We start from the raw sequence: 21,638 nt of genomic DNA, 5'->3' as shown, positions 1-21,638 counted from the left end.
TTTCTTAAATAATAAGACTTGAAAGTCCAAATGACTCCTTTATCCATGCAGAATGCATGTTGTGTTAGCAGGCATGAAAGCAACATTAATCTTCTTGTACATCTTCATCAGATCTCTTGGGTGACTAGGTGTATTGTCAACTAGCAGCAATATTTTGAATGAAATCTTTTTTTTTTTCTGGGTAGTTGGTCTCAACAGGGGGATTAAAATATTTGTAAACCATGCTATAAACAGATGTGCTGTCATCCAGGTTTTGTTGCTGCATCTATAGAACACAGGCAGAGTAGATTTAGTATAATTCTTAAGGTCTCTAGGATTGCTGGAATGAAAAATAGGCACTGATGTCAATTTAAAGTCATCAGCTGCATTGGCCCCTAACAAGAGAGTCCGCCTGTCTTTGAAGTTTTGAAGCCAGGCATTGACTTCTCACTAGCTATGAAAGTCCTAAATGGCATCTTGTTTTGATAGAAAACTGTTTTATCTACACTAAAAATATGTCATTTAATGGAGCCACTTTCGTCAATGATATTTGCTAGATCTTCTGCGTAACCTGCTGCAGTTTCTACATCATCACTTGCTGCTTCGAACCTTGCACTTTTGTTTTAGAGAAATGGCTTCTTTCCTTAAACCTCATGAACCAACCTCTGCTAGGTTCAAACCTTGCTTCTGCAGCTCCCTCATCTCTCTCAGCCTTAATAGAATTGAAGAAAGTTAGGACCTGGCCTGGATTAATCTTTGTCTTAGGGGAATGTTGAAGGTGGTTTGCTCTATTCAGACCATTAAAACTTTCTCCATATCAGCAATAGGATGATTTTGCTTTCTTATCTTCTGTGTGGTCACTGGAGTAGCACTTTTAATTTTTTTTTTTTTTTTTTGCCTTCATGACTTGGCTAAGTGTTTGGTGCAAGAGGCCTGCCTTCTGTCCAATCTTGGCTTCCACATGTCTTCATCGCTAAAGCTTAATCATTTCTAGCTTTTGATTTAAAGTGAGAGACATGCAACTCTTCCGTTCACTCGAACACTTAGAGGGTATCATAGGGATAGTAACTGGCCTAACTTCAATAGCATTGTATCTCAGGAATAGGGAGGCTGAGGAGAGTGAGAGAAACGGGAACAGCTGGTTGATGGAACAGTCAGAACACACACACTTTTTGATTACATTTGCCGTCTTACCTGGGTGTAGTTCATGATGCCTCAAAACAATTACAAGAGTTTCATCAGAGCTCTTGGGTGTAATCAAAGGTGACTGATTATAGAGCACCATAACAGATATAACCACATAATAATAATGAAAACATTTGAAATATCATGAAAATTGCCAAAATATGACACAGAGGTATGAAATGAGTGCAGGCTGTTGGAAAATTGCCAATAGACTTGCTTGACACAGGACTGCCACAGACATTCAATCTGTAAAAAATGCAGTATCTGCAAAGCACAATAAAGTGGAGCACAAAAAAATGAGGTATGCCTGTGTTAGGACTTTGTGGGGAGCCACCTACCTGCATAGGATATCTGGACACCAATGGGTTAAATTTTTGTAGAAAGTCATTTATCATCCTTATTGGGTGCTGCTCCAGGCAAGGGGGCTGCTCCAGATGGACAAAGTTTCTCCTACTTAGAGACTGGTTTTGATGGTAGGACTTGTGTGCCCATAATGAGAAGTTCTCTGTTGAGTAAAAGCAAGGCAGTTGCCTGGCAAACACTTTTGTTCAATGTTGTTCCTGGGCTCACAGACCACACCCCTTGCGCCTTTGCAGCATATTCACTGGGTGTGCGGTGGGAATGGAGGAAATGCTTATTGAAAACCTGCCCAGTGTCAGGTAAAACTACAGAAAACCATGCCAGATCCAGTGTGTTTCCTCTCTTACCTCCCTCTAAGTCCTTGTCATCCTCCGACTTTAAAAACACACACATAGTCTCTGTCTTCCAATTTTATGCACAACGGTGAACATCCTAAATCAGCACCTGGGATGAAACCTTCACTATGCAACAGCAACAGAAAGCCCAGGGCTTTTCTCATCTCCCCTTGTGGAAAATACTTATTTCTTTCTAGAGAGGACAGGGAAGAGTTTGGGGGAAGGAGTGGGTTGTCTTTCTCTCTTGAATGGGCTCTGTCACTATTAATAAAACTAAAATAAAGAAGGAAAATGCCCATATTTCATATGAGGTTTTCATATTGGAAGAGGCTGGGTGACTGACTGTATCTTGCGACACTTCTTTCCTGGAACAAAAATTGAAGCACATATGAGTTCATTTACTGAAGTTCCTGCAAAAAGCAAATGACAAAATGAACTTTAAAATTTGAGGTTTTTCTGATTCTAACAGTTATGATATTTCCATTCTTCTAAAACATAGAACTTTTGGGTCTGGCTCTAACTGAAGATACATTGTGAGCAAAAGAAAAAAGAATGGGCCATTTAAATTTAGCACTGAGACTTGGTGTATACAAGACAGGGAATGCATTGTGTGGGAAGAGATGAATCCGAATGCCCTTTTTCTTCTTTACTGCCACTCTCCTCCTCTCATATACATGCTCTGCCCGGAGCTCAGGCAGTGGTTGGATTTGGGAGGGTTAAGGGATGTTAACTAAAATCAGCAAAGCAGAGATGGATTTCAATTCCATTAGAGCTCAGCCTAAAAGCACTTACCTTCATTTGAGAGAAGCAAAGATCAAGTGAAAGACAGTTGCCAGATCCTTCGCTCATTTCCTGGAAGCTAATGGACCATGAGGGGAAGGATGTTTATGCAACTATAGAGGCAGCCAAAGAGCGTGCTCTTAAACTGTTGTCTGGGGGTTACAAATGTGCCTTTCTTTCAGAACACACTTTCTCTGTGTGACAAATTTCAGAGGCCAGTTCCATCTTTCCTTTTAGCTTGATTCAGACATAGGCATGGGTGTAGTCTGTGGGTAGAATATAGACATTTTCAGACATTAAAAAAAAAAGATATAGGCATGGTATTGACTGATTGATTGATCAATTCATTTAATGAGCAATAATTAACTAGCTAAGAAGGAATTTCAGAAGTCAACCTGCGACCCAGTATCTCTCAGCTGAGTTCTTATTAGAGTCAGTGGGTCAATCTCAGGGGTGATTGATTGACTCACTTATTTGTTCACCTATTTTCCAATTTGCAAGTTGTATGCTTGGCAAAGTACTTGGTCAATGTTTTGAGACATATGGTTTTTATCTTTCTCTCTCTCAACATATCTCAAGGTTGAACATTATTTATTAACAGGGCATAGATGATATTGGAAAAATGTATAACTATATTAAACTTGTAATTTATTTTGCGATGGTAATTTCTTAGAATGCAGCTAAAATACATAATGAAAAAAGGGTAAGTTTAAAGAAAAATCGAGCCGGCCACGGTGGCTCATGCCTATAATCCCAGCACTTTGGGAGGCTGAGGCGGGTGGATCACGAGGTCAACAGATCGAGACCATCCTGGTCAACAAGGTGAAACCCCGTCTCTACCAAAAACACAAAAATTAGCTGGGCCTGTTGGTGCATACTTGTAGTCCCAGCTACTCAGGAGGCTGAGGCAGGAGAATTGCCTGAACCCAGGAGGCGGAGGTTGCAGTGAGCCGAGATGGTGCCATTGTACTCCAGTCTGGGTAAGAGCGAAACTCCATCTCAAAAAAAAGAAAAATTGTAGAGATGAGACTGAACTATGGTAGAAATTCATAAATGTAGTTTGTAAATGATTGATATTCAGGAAACATTTCTTTTTTTTTTTTGAGAAAAAAATGAAAGAAAGAAAGAGGAAGAGAAAGAGGGTGAGAGAACGGAAATCTTGCTCTATTGCCCAGACTAGAATGCAGTCTAAAAATAGGTATTAAAAACCTCTTTTATGCCAATAATTGTGGTTAACAATGGGGACAGGAAGGAATAAGGGAGGAAAATAACAAGCAGCCAACCGATATTTCATTTAAACCTGTGAAATGCTATGCGATTGCTGAGGGGTCATTTACTTCCAATTATGTGGTCACTTCTAGAATAGGTGTGATGTGATTCTGAGAAGAATGTATGTTTTGTGGATTTGGGGTGGAGAGTTATATAAATGTGAGTTTAACAAGTCCTGATATCCTTGTTAATTTTCTGTCTGGTTGATCTAATATTGACAATGTGATGTTAAAGTCTCCCACTATTATTGTGTGGGAGTCTAAGTCTCTTTATAAATCATTAAGAACTTGTCTTCTGTATCTGGGTGTTCTTGTATTGGGTACAAATATATTTAGGATTGTTAGCTCTTCTTGTTGCATTGATCCTTTTACCATTATGTAATGTCCTTCTTTGTCTCTTTTGGTCTTTGTTGCTTTAAAGTCTATTTTATCAGAGATGAGAATTGCAATGCCTGTTTTTTTTTCCCTCTCCATTTGGTTGGTAAATCTTCCTCCTTCCCTTTGTTTTGAGTCTTTGTGTATCCTTGCATGTGAGATGGGTCTGGATGCAGCACATCGATCGGTTTTGGGCTTTTTATCCAATTTGCCTGTCTGTGTCTTTTGATTCATTTAAATTTAGGATAATATTGATATATTTGAGTTTAATACTGCTATTTAATGCTAGCTGGCTGTTTTGCCCATTGATAGATGTAGATACTTCATAATGGTGATGCTCTTTACCTTTTGGTATGTTTTTGGAATGACTGATACTGTTGTTCCTTTCTATGTGTAGTGTTTCTTTCAGAAGCTCTTGTAAAGCAGGCCTGGTGGTGATGAAGTCTCTGAGTACTTGTTTGTTCACAAATAATTTTTTTTCCCCTTCATTTATGAAGCTTAGTTTGGCTGGATATGAAATTCTGGGCTGAAAATTATTTTCTTTAAGGATGTTGAATATTGGCCCCCACTCTCCTCTGGCTTGTAGTGTTTCTGCTGAGAGATCTGCTGTAAGTCTGATAGGCTTCCCTTTGTGGGTAACCTGACCTTTCTCTCTGGCTGCCATTAGTATTTTCTCTTTCATTTCAACCCTGGTGAATTTAACAATTATGTGCCTTGGGGTTGCTCTTCTTGAGGAATATCTTTGTGGTGTTCTCTATATTACCTGGAGTTGAGTGTTGTCCTGTCTTGCTAGGTTGGGAAAGTTTTCCTGGATAATATCCTGAAGAATATTTTCCAGCTTGGATTCATTCTCTTTGTCACATTCAGGTACACCTATCAAACGTAGATTAGATCTTTTTACATAGTCCCATATTTCTTGGAGACTTTGCTCATTCCTTTTTACCCTTTTTTCTAAAATCTTGTCTTCTCATTTTATTTCATTGAGTTGGTCTTCGACCTCTGATATCCTTTCTTCTGCTTGATCAATTCGACTGTTAAAACTTGTGCATACTTCACGAAGTTCTCATATTGTGTTTTTCAGCTCCATTAATTCACTTATATTCCTCTCTAAATTGTCTATTCTCATTAGCATTTTGTCAAACCTTTTTTCAAGGTTCTTAGTTTCTTTGCATTGGGTTAGAACATGTTCTTTTAGCTCACAGAAGTTTCTTATTACCCACCTTCTGAAGCCCAATTCTGTCAATTTGTCACACTCATTCTCCATCAGGCCTTGTTCCCTTGCTGATGAGGAGCTGTGATCCCCTGTAGGAGGAGAGGCATTATGATTTTGGGTGTCCTCAGCTCTTCCGCACTGGTCTCTTCCCATCTTTGTGGATTTAACCACCTGTCATCTTTGTAATTGCTGACTTTCTGATTGGGTCTCTGAGTGGACGTCCAGCTTGTTGGTGATGAAGTGTTTTCCGTTTCTTAGTTTTCCTTTGGCAGATGCCCCTCCCCCACAGAGCTGGGCCTTCCTGGGTTCAGCTGTGCTTGCTGTGAAACTCTCAGTTCTCAGTGTTTCCAATTGCTGTTTTTTTTGTGAGGGTGGGACAAGCTGAGCCTGATCACCTGGCTCCCTGTCTCAGAGCCTTTTTTTTTTCTTGTTGAATGGTCGATTCTCTCCCAGGTGTTCTGGTCACCTGCTAAAAGGGTGGTGGAATCTGTGTAATTTCCCTTGTGGTGACCCACTGCGCTGGCTGAAACAGTGGTGTTGAGACTCTTGGTGCCTTTTTGTCCGAGAATCGCCTGGTCTGGGTCCCTGTTTCAGTCCCCTTTTCAATCAGCTGAATGGGTGACTCTGCCTTCCTGGAGCTCCAAACGCCAACTAAAAGGGCACCCAGTCCTGTATACTCTGCACTGAGAACTGCTGTGCCAGAGTGCCAGCAAAATAGCCACGTCAGCCAAAAGAGTCACACTGGCGAACCATGGGGCTCCTCTGCTGTGAATCTTCTGGTCTGTGGGCAACAAAAATGCATCTGGGAGTGTGGCGTCCACTCACTCTCTGAGCCTTCACTGGGAGCTGCAATCCTGAGCTGCCACTAATTGACCATCCTGGATCTCTCTCCTTCAGGAAACATTTCTATGTGCTGTGGGGGATACATGGAGTTACCTTTCCTTGAAGGAATTTACAGTTGATATGAAAAGAAAAGACAAAAATCTTACAGGAGAAAACCTATACTATTTTGTAGATAATATACTTTCCAAATTCAGAGGAAGGGCAGGGATGGATGAAGTGGAGATGCATTGGGAGGACTTCATGGGTGATGTGGAACATGGCTGGATTTGAAGGATGGGAGGGTATGGAGGGAGGAGATGGGAATGAAGAAAGAGGTATAAAGAGAAAGTGGGGAAGAATCATGGGGTATACTGTTTAGAGGGGGAATGGACCCATTTTCCTCTCCTCAACCTATGGTAGACATACCTGAATCAATATTTGCTGGATTAAAAAAATACTTATTTGTTACTCTGCATCTATTTTTACCTCCTTGATAATGCTTGCTTTCTTTTAGGGCATTAGTTCCTTGTCATTTATGCTGCTTTGACATGATTTTCCATCAAAGTGCCTATGACCCTTGGCTAAGTGGTAGGCATTGGCCCATTGAACCCTCTTTGGTGAATTTGAGTTTTTAAGCAAAGGTAGACAATCCAGGTGTTAGCTCATTTACCTTTGCAGCTCTGCCCTACCAGAGCTTTTCATCAGCTCCTCTGGAGTCCCTGGCTCCTGGACCTTCTGAATCTGGTTCTTAGCTGTTCCCTTGATTCTGTGAGCCACCTCCTATCCTCACAGTAAATCCTCTTTCTGCTTCAGTTAGCCATTGACCAGCTACGGTTTTTAGTTGCAAGCAAGAGAAAACAAACTCTGGCTAACTTAAACAGAAAAATATTGGGAAGATATCAAATGGCTCACAAAACTGATGAAAAGCCTGGATCAACAAGTTTTAAAAAGTAGTTGGGAGTCAAGGGAAAATGCATAGCTAGAATCATAGCCAAGGTCATGTCACATGAAAAGTCCATCAAGGATGTGCTGCTGCAACCCTGGGCACCTGGTCACTTCCTTTGGACACTGAATGCTGTCCCTTGCACTATCCTTTGGCCTGTCCCTTGGCCACTGCTGGACACTGGATGCTGATCTTTCCACTATCACCACTGGGCATTCGAAGAAGGTAATTCTGCTGCTACTCACACCAGCTTCAAAGTCCTAGTTAGAAGGATCTGATTGGCTAAGCCTAAAATCATTAGTTTCTAAAGCTGGAGGATAGATCTACCCTCTCTCATATAGTTGTAGATTCCTCAATTACAGAAAAGGAGTTCAGATGTTGGTGAAAAAACTCTACTTTAACAGATATAAGACAGTGGTACTGAGGTTGAGGATCTCTGGTGGATCTGACTTTTCTCTCTGACTTGTCACTTCTTTCAAATTTTGAGCTGAAAACATTAGCTTGCATTTTCTGTAAGAAGCATCACAGATTTATAGGTTAATAACACAGTGTTATTGATGATGATGATGGTGATAATGATAATAGCAGTTATTTATTGAATGCCTCCTATTTTCTAGGCATCCTTTTAGGTGGGAATGAATATATCATCTCTAATTTTGAATCTTCTTGATGACTCTGTGACATGGTTTTCAAATGCTCTCTTTTTACAGATGAGAAAGTGTAGTTTAGAGGGTTTAAGATCACTCAACCACATGTGCCACAGCAAGGAATGAAATCCTCGTGTGTCTGACACCAAAGGCATTTGGCATTTCTTTTTCCTTTGTGAAACAGTGTCCATTGAGCTTTTTCCTCCTCAAATGTGGCCAAGAAAGCCATCCAAAGGCTAATTTGTACATTGCTTATCTGATTACAGATCAGGACTGACTGTATCAGTGTGGCAGTTCAAAATGGTGGAATTACCTTCCCTCTGCAGTTGAGAAGACAAGAGATTGTGCCCATGCAGCCATCAGCCTTCCAGTTATGTATTCTTTTAAATGTCATTCCATACATACACAGAGCCAGCTTGAGCTCTCTTGAAAAATCTTTGAATTGTGGATTTTTCATTAAAGCTATATCTTGTAGCTTTAGGGTAAGGCAGTGAGAAGAGGAAGGAGTAAGATTTACCAAACAGAGGTTTGGTAAAAAAGATTTGTGTTTTTCTGCATTTGAGATGTGCTGGAGAAAATAAGATATAGGTTACCATCTGTTTGATTGCAAGACAAGAAATAAAAATAATTTGGAACTCTGTCCTTCAAATCGTAATAACTCCATGCTTGCCTTTGTTACCTCAAGAAAGGGATAATAGAGGTTATGATCTCTCAGTAGGGCTCTGCTGGACATCCTTTGTGTACTAACCACTTCAAATGATATCAGGCCCTTTATTCCAGCCACTTTGGCAATTTGAGGCTTAGACCAGCTTCAAGTAGGGGCAATCCAAATGCTCCTCTCTCACTTCTTGCCATGGACCTATCTGACCTCATGATGTTGGCCCCCTATGGAAATAGCCACAACCCCCAAATGCAAAAGAGCCAAAGCCCCATGGTACCACCCATGACCATGGGAGAGAGAGACTGAGAAATAAAGTGCTCCTTCTTTATTTCCCTAGTGGATGGCTCAGAGAGGCACTATAGTAGGTGTCCAGGAAGGTTCTGGAAAATCAAGGAACCAGTACTCCCTAGTAGTGATCATCTCAGTAGCACATCCTTGCATTGACCTTCCTTTCTTTCCTATTTCATTTCCCTTGTCCTTTACTTCTTCCTGCTTTCAGGAATGTTTACAGATAAATTATGCACACTTTTAAACGTTTGCATCAGGTTCATTTTTAGGGGGCAACTCAGGCAAAGAAAGATTCTAAGCATAATAATAATGAGTAACTCAAACTTGCTTAGTATTTTATAATATTCTTAGCTTTTGCACACAATGCTCTTTTATGTGCACAACAACCTTGTATGTGATACATGAATTATTAGGATTCCTCTGTCCTAGTCTCAGATTCCAAAAGGTAAGGTGGTTTAATCAAGGTTATACAGAAGTTAATGGTAATATAGGAAAAAGAATATTGGTTCTTGAGTTCTTAGTTCAGTGTTCATTCTACTCTGACTGCATTTAGAGTCCTGGAACACTTCCCTAGGATTGTGCAAACTGGAACAGTATTCTAGAATCTTGCCTTTACTGGACTTCAATTATCAGTATATTGAACTACCTGGTAAGTGTAGATTCATCATTCAATGACTGTATGTGCCCATTTTATTTGCAGTCCTATGTTTCCTGAAATCTTTCTTAAGCAAGTGTTGAGCTATTTCACTTCTATAGATTTAAAAAAATATATATATATTTATTATACTTTAAGTTCTGGGGTACATGTACAGATCTTGCAGAATTATTACATAGGTATACACATGCCATGGTGGTTTGCTGCCTCCATCCGCCTGTCACCTACATTAGGTATTTCTTCCAGTGTTCTCTCTCCCTAATCTCCCACCCCCCACTATCCCTCCCCTAACCCCTCAGCCTACAACAGACCCCAGTGTGTGATGTTCCCCTCCCTGTGTCCATGTGTTCTCATTGTTCAACACCCACTTATGAGTGAGAACATGTGGTGTTTGGTTTTCTGTTCTTGTGACAATTTGCTGAGAATGATGGTTTCCAGATTCATTAATGTCCCTGCAAATGATGTGAATTCATTTTTTTTATGGCTGCGTAGTATTCCATGGTGCATATGTGCCACATTTTCTTTATCCAGTCTATCTTTGATGTGCATTTAGGTTGGCTCCAGAGCTTTGCTTTTGTAAACAGTGCTGCAATAAATATACGTGTGCATGTGTCTTTATAATAGAATGATTTATAATCCTTTGGGTATATGCCCAGTAATGGGATTGGGTCAAATGGTATTTCTATTTCTAGATCCTTGAGGAATCACCACACTGCCTTCCACAAATGGTTGTATGTGAGGCTAGCCTGTTTTATAAGCAGCCCCTTTGCTGGAAAAAACGGCAGGAAGAAATTATGATAATATAAATAGCTGCCATTTATTGAGAGTCAGCCACTGACTGACTCAATAAATAAGAGCCAGTCAGTGCTTTCCAGGTTATCTTGATTAATTGTGATAAGGATCCTGTGAGGCAGGTATCATGAGTATCTCCATTTTGAGAAATGGAAGCACAGAGAGATTAAGCAACGTACTTAAGGTCACACAGTTAGTAAGCAGCATAGTCAGCATTTGAACACAGGCAGCCTGAGTCCAGAACTCACTCTCTTAAACATTGTTATACTGCCTGGGAGACAAAAGGTATTTGGTATTGATCATTTGTCATTTTGTATTGAATGATTACTGCCTAGTTTCCTTGAGCCTGGAAAAGGATGGTAAAAGACTGTTTCTTCTGCTGGAATATCACTTCATCAGCTCTGTTTTACAAAATACAGCAAGTCATGACTATATCGAAGGTATCACTTTGCCTATAACATTAACATCTAACAAAGAACTAGGGAGGAGGGTTATTTGCAAACTTTCTCAAATATAAGGAGTTTCTTATAGGTGAAAGTATGATGAACTATATGAGAAAATATAGGCATTATGTTAAGAAATTAGTTCATGTAGTTTGAATTCTCATATGTGTTAGAAGTTATTTCTAAAAAGGTAAATCATTCTTATGTTAAAAAATTAAACATCAAACTTCTAATGAACTAAATGGAAAAGATTAAGTATAATATTAATAGATAAGAATTGTGGAATAGAACACCTCCAGGTATGTTCTAAGTATTGAAGAGCAGTAATTCTCGAATAGAGGAGGGGAAGAGGTGAATCAGAATCACATTACATAAGTGGGCATGGTCAGGCAGGGATTCTAGGAGAGGCCAGCAGACTGGGGGGCACTCAGATCAGACTGACCCTGTCCCACAGGCAAGACTGTCCAGGTCCGACAGTAAAAAAATAACATATGCTGGCAAGGCTGTGGAGAAAAGGGAACACTTAGACACTGCTGGTGAGAATGCAAATGAGTTCAGCCATTGTGGAATGCAGTTTGGAGATTTCTCAAAACAACTTAAAATAGAACTGCCATTCGACCTAACAATCTCATTGCTGGGTATATACCCAAAGGAAAAGAAACTGTTCTGCCTTGAAGACACATGCAGGCATATGCACAGTACAGTACCGTTCAAGATAGCAAAGATGTGGAACCAACGTAGATGTCCATCAATGGAAGACTAAATAAAGAAAATGTGGTACATATACACGATGGGATACTACACAACCATAAAAAAGAATAAAATCATGTCCCTTGCAGCAACATAGCAGAACTGGAGGCCATTATCCTAAGTGAATTAGCGCAGGAACAGAAAACCAAATATCACATGTTCTCACTTATAAATGGGCGATAAACAGTGAGTACACATGGACACAAAGAAGGGGGCAATAGAAACTGTGGCCTACTTGATGGTAGAGGTTGAGGATTGAAAAACTACCTATTGGTTATTATTTTTATTTATTATGTATTTGGAGACGGAGTTTCACTCTTGTAGCCCAGGCTGTTGTGCAGTGGTGTGATATTGGTTCACTGCAAGCTCTGACTCCCGGATTCTAGCGATTCTCCTGCCTCAGCCTCTTGAGTAGCTGGGATCACAGGCAGGCACCACCATGTCCAGCTAATTTTTGTATTTTTAGTAGAGACAGAGTTTCATTATGTTGGCCAGGCTGGTCTCGAATTCCTGACCTCGTGATCTGCCCACATCAGCTCCCCAAAGTGCTGGCATTACAGGCATGAGCCACCACGCCCGGCCACCTATTATTATGCTCATTATGTGGGTGATGAAATAATCTGTACACTAAACCCCATGACACATGATTTACCCATGTAACAAAACTGCACATATACCCACAAACCTAAAATAAATGTTGGAAAGAAAAAGAAAACTGCCACCAGTTAAAAAAAAAAAAATCACATGCTGTATATATGCCACAGTTTCCTTATTCATTTGAATGAATCCTGCCATTTTCCATGACATGGATGGACCTGGGTGACATTATGTTAAGTGAAATAACCTAAATACAGAAAGAAATATATTGCATGATCTCACTTATACATGGAATCTTTAAGAAAGGGTCAAATATATAGAGCATGCAACAGTGGCTGCCAGGGTCAGAGTGGGAGAGGAAAGAGGATGGAGAAGGTCAAAGTATACAAAGCAGCAGATATGTATGATAAACCAGTTTGCAGATCAAACATACAAAGTGAGGAAGATAGTTATTAATAGTGTACTGTATTAGGACTTTTGCTAAATGAGAAGATTGTAGTTCTTCTTGCTACAGGGCAGAAAAATGGGTAACTGAAATCATAGAAATGTCAATTTGTTTCATCATCATGGCCATTTACTACATGTATGTATCCTATAAGAGATATCATGTGATATATCTTAAATATACACAATAACATTTATTTATTTATTTGGATATAGGGTCTTACTCTGTCACCCAGGCTAGAGTGCAGTGGTGCAATCTCAGCTCACTGTATCCTCAACCTCCTGAGATCAGGTGATCCTCTTACCTTAGCCTTCCGAGTATAGTCTTCTGAGACTATAGGTGCATGCCACCATGTCTGGCTAAATTTTGTTTGTTTGTTTGTTTTGGTCAGGACAGGGCTTTGCCATGTTACCCAGGTTGGCCTTGAACTCCTGGGCTCCAGCAATCTGCCTGCATGGGCCTCTCAAAGTGCTGGGATTATAGGCATAAGCCACCGTGCCCAGCCCCAATCAAATTTATTTTAAAAAAGAGTCATATAATGAGGATTGTTCTTCAAGGTGATTATAACCAATTTTTACTTTTTTTTCAGCTATGTAAAGGATGTTCTATTTCCCCACATCCTCCATAAGGTCAGTGTTACCCAGACTTTCTGATTTTGCAAATCTGGTACATGTGAAATGGATCTCATTGCTTTTTAAATATTAAATTTCTTAAATGGAAGAGATTATTTATGAAGCATTCTTTGAACTTGAGGCCTTGTTAATAAATCAACTTCTCTTCCTACACCCCGCCTGTCATTTTGGCTAAGCCATGAGGCATGTGCTGTCCAGAATGGCAACATTCACAAATAGGGATGAAAGATGGTATGAGGTGCAGGTAATTCTTACCAGCAGGAAGAGGAAGGAGAAGCGTTTCTTGTAGAGATTAGAGGGGAGAGAGCAGAGAGGACAAAGTCTCCTCCACTCTGCTATCCCCCAGTCGCCAATGGCATGGGGTCACCTGAGGTGAGCCTATTTAATATCCAATAAAACATACTGTTTTTTTTCCCTGCACATATGATTTGCTCTGTGTAAAAATGGTAACCCATATCCCCAACATCGACATACCTGAGTTCCATCTGCTAAGCCTTTAACAGAGTGTCAGGTGCTATGCCAACTAACACTTCATCTGTACTGTTTATCCAAGCTGTCATATAAGAAGTGGGACAACGGGATTTTTTTCCTGCTTTTACATATGAGGAATCTGAAATATGGGAGGTAAAGGAACTTGCCCAAAGCCACGCTGGTAGTAAATAATGGAGTTGCTATTCTGATCCAGAGGTGATTAACTGCAGACCGGCACCCCTGACCACTGAATGACCCACAAGCTAACTGAAGTGCCGGTTGGCAGCATATGGTGGAATACATTTGAAAACTGTTTCCAGACTTTGTGGTCAGAATAGTTCATGGGACCTTGAGCAGGAAGAAGTTGTACATTTTGGCAGTTGATTCTATCTTGATTGCCTTGGATGAAAATAATCACTCCAAATAGAAGCAGGCAATGATTCAGGAAGACTTCCAGGATATGGTAGATTCCGTCATCAGGTGAAAGAGTTAACTAAAGGATGATCGAGGATAGTCATTAAGAACTTGGGCTCTGGCACCAGTTAGACAAAGTTTTGAGTCCTGAGCTATGGTTTTTTTTTTTAATAACCTTAGACAAGCCACTCATCTTCTCTAAGCTCTTTTATGATCTGTAAAAAGTGGATAATTATATATGCTATATACAAACATACATACTTGTGAATTAAATGAGACACTGTAAGTAAAGTCTTTTTTGCAGTACCAGGTATACAGTAAGTGCTACATAATGGGAGCTTTTACATAATGAGATGGTAGCTGGGAGGGCAGTATACAACAACCACGGAGTAGTACCTAAGAAAATTGCTGCTGACTTTTTCGATGTGACATCACCATGAGGAAAGTTTGATAAGTAGTCAATGGACATACAGCTGTGCACTTTTGAACAAAGATCTGTCATATTGGCAGCGTTTCATCTCAAATACACATCCACATCTGCACACCTAGGTATTGAGTTCAGTTGCCATGCCCATGCGGCTTACTTCGGAAGGAGGAGCTGAGGCAGTTTCTTTAATATTATTGCCGAGGGAATGTCTCTAAGGACACCTGTTTTCTTTTATGTTGGCTTCAGAAAAACTTGTGAGGTCAGTACCTCTTTGGCTATTTTGAAGGTCTGCTCTTTGGAGTGACATGTTCTCAAGGCTTCTAAAGGTGATTTTTAGAAAGTGATGTGAAGAAGGAAACCAGCGTTCCAACTGGGCCAAGTCTCACAATTTCCTCCTGGGTGGAGAAGCATATGATTTCTAAATGGGGAAAAGAAATATGATGCTTTGTAGTGAGCTGTTCTTTGTTTAAGATAATGGGACTCTTGACCTGCCATGTTGGTTGCTTAATTTTATCATTGTTGGGTTGGATCAGTAGTGAGCCTCCTACCTTAACACTTACAAGGTAGATGTTGGGATGATGGTATTTTGCTGCCTGTCTGGGGAATCACCCTTCATCCGTTTGCTTCATTTTTCCTGGTATATAACTGTAGAGCTAAGCTAACCAACAGAACTGACTGGCCATGGCATGTGGCATGTGTTTTATTGCTGTGTGTGTGTGTGTGTGTGTGTGTGTATTTCCATAAAATAGCAATTTCTCCATTCAGTCCCTAAGAATTAAAATCTCAAGCACAAGAGGACCAGAGGCAGGGAGAAAGAAGTGGCACTGAAAGAAGAGCACAAGGGAGTGAAGAATACTGTCAGAAGAGATGACTATTTTTATTCTGTCTGCCTGGACAGAGAGCTCTCATGATACATTGACTCTGAGAGAGCAGGTGAGACCCGGTGCTCAGATGAGACATGAACGGTGAGGCAGCCACCCACCCGAAAGGTCAAATGCTCATTGTCCTCCTGTCTCAGAGAGCCTGACATGGACTGCAGAGCTCCCTCGTTTTCTTTCTTTCCATCAAACTGCTTTTATACAAGAGCCATTAGCCCCAGCTCTTCCCGTCCTAGAAGGGACAGGATTAGAGTGGGCTGGGTGGTTACAGGTACACTTGGAAATGGCAGCTTTTGTCAGTCTGTTGCCCTTGAAAAGTAAGCATCAGATAGAAGGGCAAAGCCCTAAACACTGCCATCGATAAGAGTAAGGGAATATAGCATCCTTTATTGAGGACTAAAAGAGTACGAGTGTTGCCTCTTCCTCTAGCTACACATTTTTTCTTCTCTCTTATTAATCTTATCGAGGAGTAAAGGTCAACCCAGAGCTTCTGTCTGAGCTGACTTTTGTTACAATAATTATGCCTCATCCTACACGTTCCTGTGTCTTTTCTTCTTCCTAAGCAGCTCCTCTTGAGCACTTGGTACATTTAAAACTTGACCCCAAACTTTCCTTTCTTTCCCTCACAAACAGGACTTCTAAACCTAAGGGAATTTTTTCTCTCTCCTCCCAGCCTAACTGGTGCCTACTTTGCAGACGTCAGCTGGTCCAGTTTTTGCCCAAGTCCTGTGACTGAACATTAAACCCAGCATTGTCTGTGGGTCCAGAGTAATTTGATTTTTAAAGGAACAGGGACAATGTGCTGTAATTTGTGTGGTCTGTCGCCTATGAAAGGTTGTGAAGGCTTATGATGGTTCTTTTTAAATTGTAACTTAAACGACTGAAATAAATTGCTTTAACAAATGGCCTTGTGAAGCACTGCTGTTGTCAAACTAAATTTCCTTCTCTCGGGGGAATCCATAGAAGAAGATACAAGTAAAGGTGAATGCAGTTGAGTCTTAGGCCCATTCCCAAAGGCAATTCTAAGCCCCCAGATATTTCCCAGAAATTGTGGCCATTAAATCTAAGAAATGGGGAAAGTAGTCTCAATATGAGAGACTCAGAGGCCTTCAGTCAGGTTTGTCTTTGGGCAAGTTCTGAAGCATGTGAGGCATTGTTGAACTGTAAGAAACTATTTTGCTGGAGATCACAGAATTTGGCCTTTATCTCTTGGGAATATCACAGTAAGTTGTTCACTGTAGCTGTTTAACAAACGTAAGGGAACCACAGAAATTAAGCCCCTTCTGCAGATTATTACATGCTGAAGTTAAATGCTATGTAGAGGCTCATGAGGGGATGAGCCTCACCCCACCTTCAGAATTTCTTTGCTCTAATCTTAGTAATCATCCTTCACCCAGAAATCCTTCTCCCACACCCAGGATCATCCATGTTACATGTTGAAACTTGTTTTTCAAACATCTCTTCTTGGAATGATGTATTAGTTAGATCTGCTGTTTAACACATAACTCTAAAACATAGTGGCTTAAGAAGTAACCATTTATTTACCTTATAATTCTGTTGGTTAGAAACGTGAGCTGGGTTCAGCTAATTGGCTCTTCTAGTCTGCACTGGATTTATTTATTCATCTTCAGTCTTCTGCCAGGCAGTTTTGCAGCTGGGTGGTTTGGTTGGCTTCAGTGGAGATAGCTTATCTCTGTTCCATATGAAGAGTCATCCAACACCTGGTGAGCCCAGACTTGTTCCTATGGCCACTGGGCAAGATTTTGAGGGAGTGCAGATGTGGAAGTTGCAAGGTTTCTTAAGGCCCATGCTCAGAAACTCACACACATCCTCTATTGCCACATTCTGTTAAGCAAGCAAGCCCCAAGGCCCATCCTGATTGGAGGGTTGAAGAAATAAACCCCAACTCTTTGTGAGAGAATCTACATAGTCACATCGTTAGTGATTTAAATACCAGGAGGGGCATGAATGAGACCATTTTTGTTTTTGAAACAGTGATGGCTATATATGTAGGTGTTTTTTGTTTTTGGCCTGGAAGAGACTTTTGCTCACTTGGGATAGCTTTTTAAGCCAATGGAGGCTTATTATCTAAATGACTGAGGAAAACACTAGACTGCATTTTTAAGGAGTTTCAAAAGGTAGGCCTATAGTTTAACAGTCTCTATGGGACTGAAGTGCCTTCTTTGCCTCTAATTACCAATGCCAAGCTCAACACAAGTGCTTGCTGGGGGTGTGTTCTTACGGTGTTCTCTTTAGTTCCCACCTCACACTAACATCACCTCTGCTGCTAGGTTTTCTGTTAGCCCCAAACTAATATTAAAAACTATTGCCAAAGGACAGCACACCCACATCTCTATTATCTAATTACATTTGTTTTGCTTTCTCTATGGGGTTTCCTAATCACTTGCTCTGCTGGTATTTTCATATTCATTCCATTTGTACTTACTGTACATGCAGCTATTACCCAAGGAATGGAGCTATCTCTATGGCTGGGGAGGTTTGAGTGAGTGAAATGTAGGCTCACACTGCTTTTTTTTTTTTTGGATCAGCCTGCTTGAGGAGCTGCCTAGTGCCTGCGTGGGAGAAGATGTAGGAAAGTGCTGTGACTACGCCGATTGTCCGAAGTCAGGATTTCTTATGGAAAACACCTTAAAAATCTTTCCCTGAATGTCACATCACATACATCTGAGTTCAATGCAAATGTCAAGACAAATCTAAGAGTTGCTTTCTTTTTCTGATTACTTACTTTTTTCAACTTCCCCCATTTGCTTTCCTTCCTTACGTGAATAATCGAGAGTTGGCAGCATAATGCATGCATGGTGCCTTATTTACGTTTTTTTTTAAGAGAGCCTGTTGCATGCTTCATTGTGCTTTATGAAACTCTAATCAATTCAGATTATAAATCTTCTCTTCTCCTTTTTGGAAGCAGCTTCCTACAGGACCCAAAATGTAGTAAATATTAAAATGGCAATGCTTTAAAATTATACTGTGGGACTGAAGAGTTAATCTTCTGTTAATAAGGGCCTCCTAGGAGATAGGCACTGCCTAGGCACATTAAATGCATGAATACAAAAATAAACAATTCTCACTGTGACCCTTCAAGCTGAGTTTGGTGGTCCTTGTTTCACTTATGAGGTAACTAAGGCTCTTAGCAGTTAATTAACTTACTTAGAAGAGCACAGGGTCACTGTCCCTAAACCAGAATGGGAACTAAGGTCAGCCTGACTCCAGAGCCAGTTCTTTCTCTGCTACAGTAGAATTCTTAATATGATAATGGTCTTTGACTGCTGAGTCACTGCCACCATCATTTTGTAGGAATGCACTTACTTTTTCCTGGAAGAAGCAGGGCGATTATCCCCTCCTCTCCTCATCTTTATGATTTCATGACATAGCTACAAGATGGAAATCATCTTTTAAAAACTCACGTAGGATTGGAATGGTAGACATCGCACAAACCCAGGGGAAATGCACTGACAAAGTGGGGGACATGAGGTGGGTGGAGAGATTCAGAAAAAAAGCTTCTCTGCCAATCTTGAAAGGGTGCAGTTTGAAAATTACGTATATTAAAACTGAATGCTAAATTGAAGAATATACAATATTAAAAGGTTGGCCAGTGTCCGTGTCTTTTAAAAACTTGCAGATGTAGACTGTGGCTGGACTGACAATCTCTTCTCTCTTGACCCAGAATTGGGTCTGGATGATCTTGCAACTCCTTGGTGATTTTATCAAATAAAGGCATCAGGTCAGACTCTACTTTTCTTTTCCTAACACATCTCTTTATTATTATTATTGTTATTGTGAGTTGAAATCAGTTACATACATCATAGCTGCTCCTGTGAATCAGATGATCAGTTGTATGTAGGCAGTCCCGCCTCTCTCTGCATGTTGATGCTTCTAGAAGGGCCTTTGCTCCAGAGCAAGGTACTTCTCTCCATTAGCTTGGTTCTAGCTGAAAATCATAGGTTTTACTTTAAAGCTGTTTGGTTCCGGAACAGTATTTCTAAAGGGTGTTCCAGAACAGCATTTCTCAAGTCTGGGAAACTGTTGGAAATTAACAACATGCACTAGCATATGAAAGGCTCATAGAAGTGTTGTTTAATGCACCTGCTAAACTGTTTAATTCTGGGTAGAAATCAAAAGTTCCATTTTGGACCTGTCATGTTTGAGTTGTATATTATGTATTTGGAGTGGAGATATCCAGGGAGCAACTGGATCTATGAGTCTGGCATTCAGGGGAGAGATAAAAACTAGAGAGAAATGTTAGAAAATTATCACCATATAGATGTTTTCAAGTGCACTGGGACTCTCCCTGTTATAAACTGAAAGGAGAAGAGGGCCCAGTCTGGAGCCTGGAACATTCTAGGGAACACATGGCTTCAAGGTGTAATAAAGTCACATTAAATAGCATGGAAAACTTACACACACGAGATGTATTAATTATACCGTTAAAACTTAAAAGCTGACCTAGATTATATTAATTTATATAAAATTATGGGAAGTATTCAGTGCTTTTAAATTTAACTTTGGGCCTAATAATTTCAAAACAGTGACAGCTTTGCTGAAAATGATGTCTTAGATTAAAGGATTTTTCTGCTTCTGATAAACTCTCTTCTCAATAGTCCATAAGAGAGAATAGACAAACTTCTTGTATTTACAGGTCCTGCTGCTTATGCTCCCTGTGGAGTCTCCTGAATTTTAGGTATGGATGAATAGCTTTGGCTTCAGAGTTGTGAGGAAGATACAAAAAGGTAGAAGAAAGAAATAAAAATTCAAGCTGAAATGAGCAAGGGGACACATTCATGGTTATACATACAAATGTAGAGGAAGTAGTGGGGAAAGGTAATAATTAATACATGCATCACTGAAGGAAGAACTGTAAAAATATTTTCACCAGGACCTGCATTCAATGAGGGACAATTAAATTATAAGGAGCATCATGAAATCGTATATTTTCCCTGACTTTTAAAAAGTAATTTTTAAGGTGATAATATAGAATATTGGAAAAATGTCCCCAAAAGATATATGATATGGTTTGGCTGTGTCCCCACCCAAATCTAATCATGAATTGTAACTCCCACAATTCCCACATGTCATGGGAGAGACCTGATGGGAGGTAACTGAGTTAGGGGGGTGGGTCTTTTCTGCACTGTTGTCATGATGGTGAATAAGTCTCATGAGATCTGATGGCTTTATAAAGGGCGGTTCCCCTGCACACGCTCTCTTGCCTGCTGCCATGTAAGATGTGACTGCTCCTTATTTGCCTTTCCCCATGATTGTGAGGCCTCCTCAGCCTTGTGGAACTGTGAGTCAATTAAACCTCTTTCCTTTGTAAATTACTCAGTTTTGGGGGTGTTTTTAATAGCAGCATGAGAATGGACTAATACAATATGAGTAGGCTCTTAGTTCTCTTTTCTACTTTCCACATTATTTTTCACATCATTTCTCCCAGATTCCCAGGCTCTTATCCTGCCTGATCATCTCTGTTGAAGAAAACTATCCTGAAAACCAATTTACACTGAATATACCGTAGTCCCTCCTTATCCACAGTTTTGCCTTTTGAGGTGTCAGTTACCCATGATCCACCATGGTCTGACAGTATTAAATGAAAAATTCCAGAAATAAACAATCAGTACATTTTAAAGTGTGTGGCATTATGGGCAACATGATGAAATCTCACCCAGTCCTGCTGCTCCACCCAGGATGTCAATCATCCTCTTGTCCAGCACATTCACACTGCCTATGCTCCCCACCCTTTCCTCAATGAGTAGCCAGCTCGGTTATCAGATCGACTGTCATGGTATTGCAGCGCTTGTGTTTGTCATCCTTATTTGATTTCATAATGGCCCCAAAGAGCAAGAGTAGTGATGCTGACATATTGTTATAATTGTTACATTTTATTATTGTTGTTGTTAATCTTTTAGTGTGCCTCATTTATAATTAAACTTCATCATGGGTGTGTATGGATAGAAAAATATCCCAGTATATATGGGATTTGGTACTATCCCTGGTTTCAGGCATCCACTGGGGGTTTCCAAACATATGTACCATAGAGAAGGGAGGCCTACTGTACTATTCATTCATTTATCAATTGACTGCTGATTAATTTACTCATTTAGCAAATACTATTGAGCACTTACTATGTCCTAGGCACTGTTCTAGTTTCAAGACTCCAGCTGTGGACAAAATTCTATATATAAAATGTCTGTTTTCATGGAATTTACATTCAAGTTGGAAAGGAAGCAAAATAAATAAATGTAGAAATAAGGGACATGTGTCAG

At 40.2% G+C, this 21,638-nt stretch overlaps 1 long non-coding RNA gene across 1 annotated transcript in view; it reads right to left on the bottom strand.

Annotated features, from left to right (window-relative positions):
* Nucleotides 1-166: 166 nt before the first annotated feature.
* The window catches only part of LOC118145490 (uncharacterized), a 58,994-nt gene continuing 37,522 nt past the window's right edge, over nucleotides 167-21,638 (bottom strand). Inside the window, exons 2-4 of the long non-coding RNA XR_004730626.3 lie at nucleotides 16,906-17,111; nucleotides 2,652-2,905; nucleotides 167-2,224 (exon numbers count right to left, since the gene is read on the bottom strand). This is a non-coding gene — a long non-coding RNA (uncharacterized LOC118145490). The remainder of the gene's footprint in view (nucleotides 2,225-2,651; nucleotides 2,906-16,905; nucleotides 17,112-21,638) is intronic.

Source organism: Callithrix jacchus, chromosome 10 (genome assembly GCF_049354715.1).
Source record: "Callithrix jacchus isolate 240 chromosome 10, calJac240_pri, whole genome shotgun sequence".
NCBI lineage: Eukaryota > Metazoa > Chordata > Mammalia > Primates > Cebidae > Callithrix > Callithrix jacchus.
Note: the sequence above shows the minus strand (reverse complement) of the source record. Positions and strands in the feature narration are given on the sequence as shown.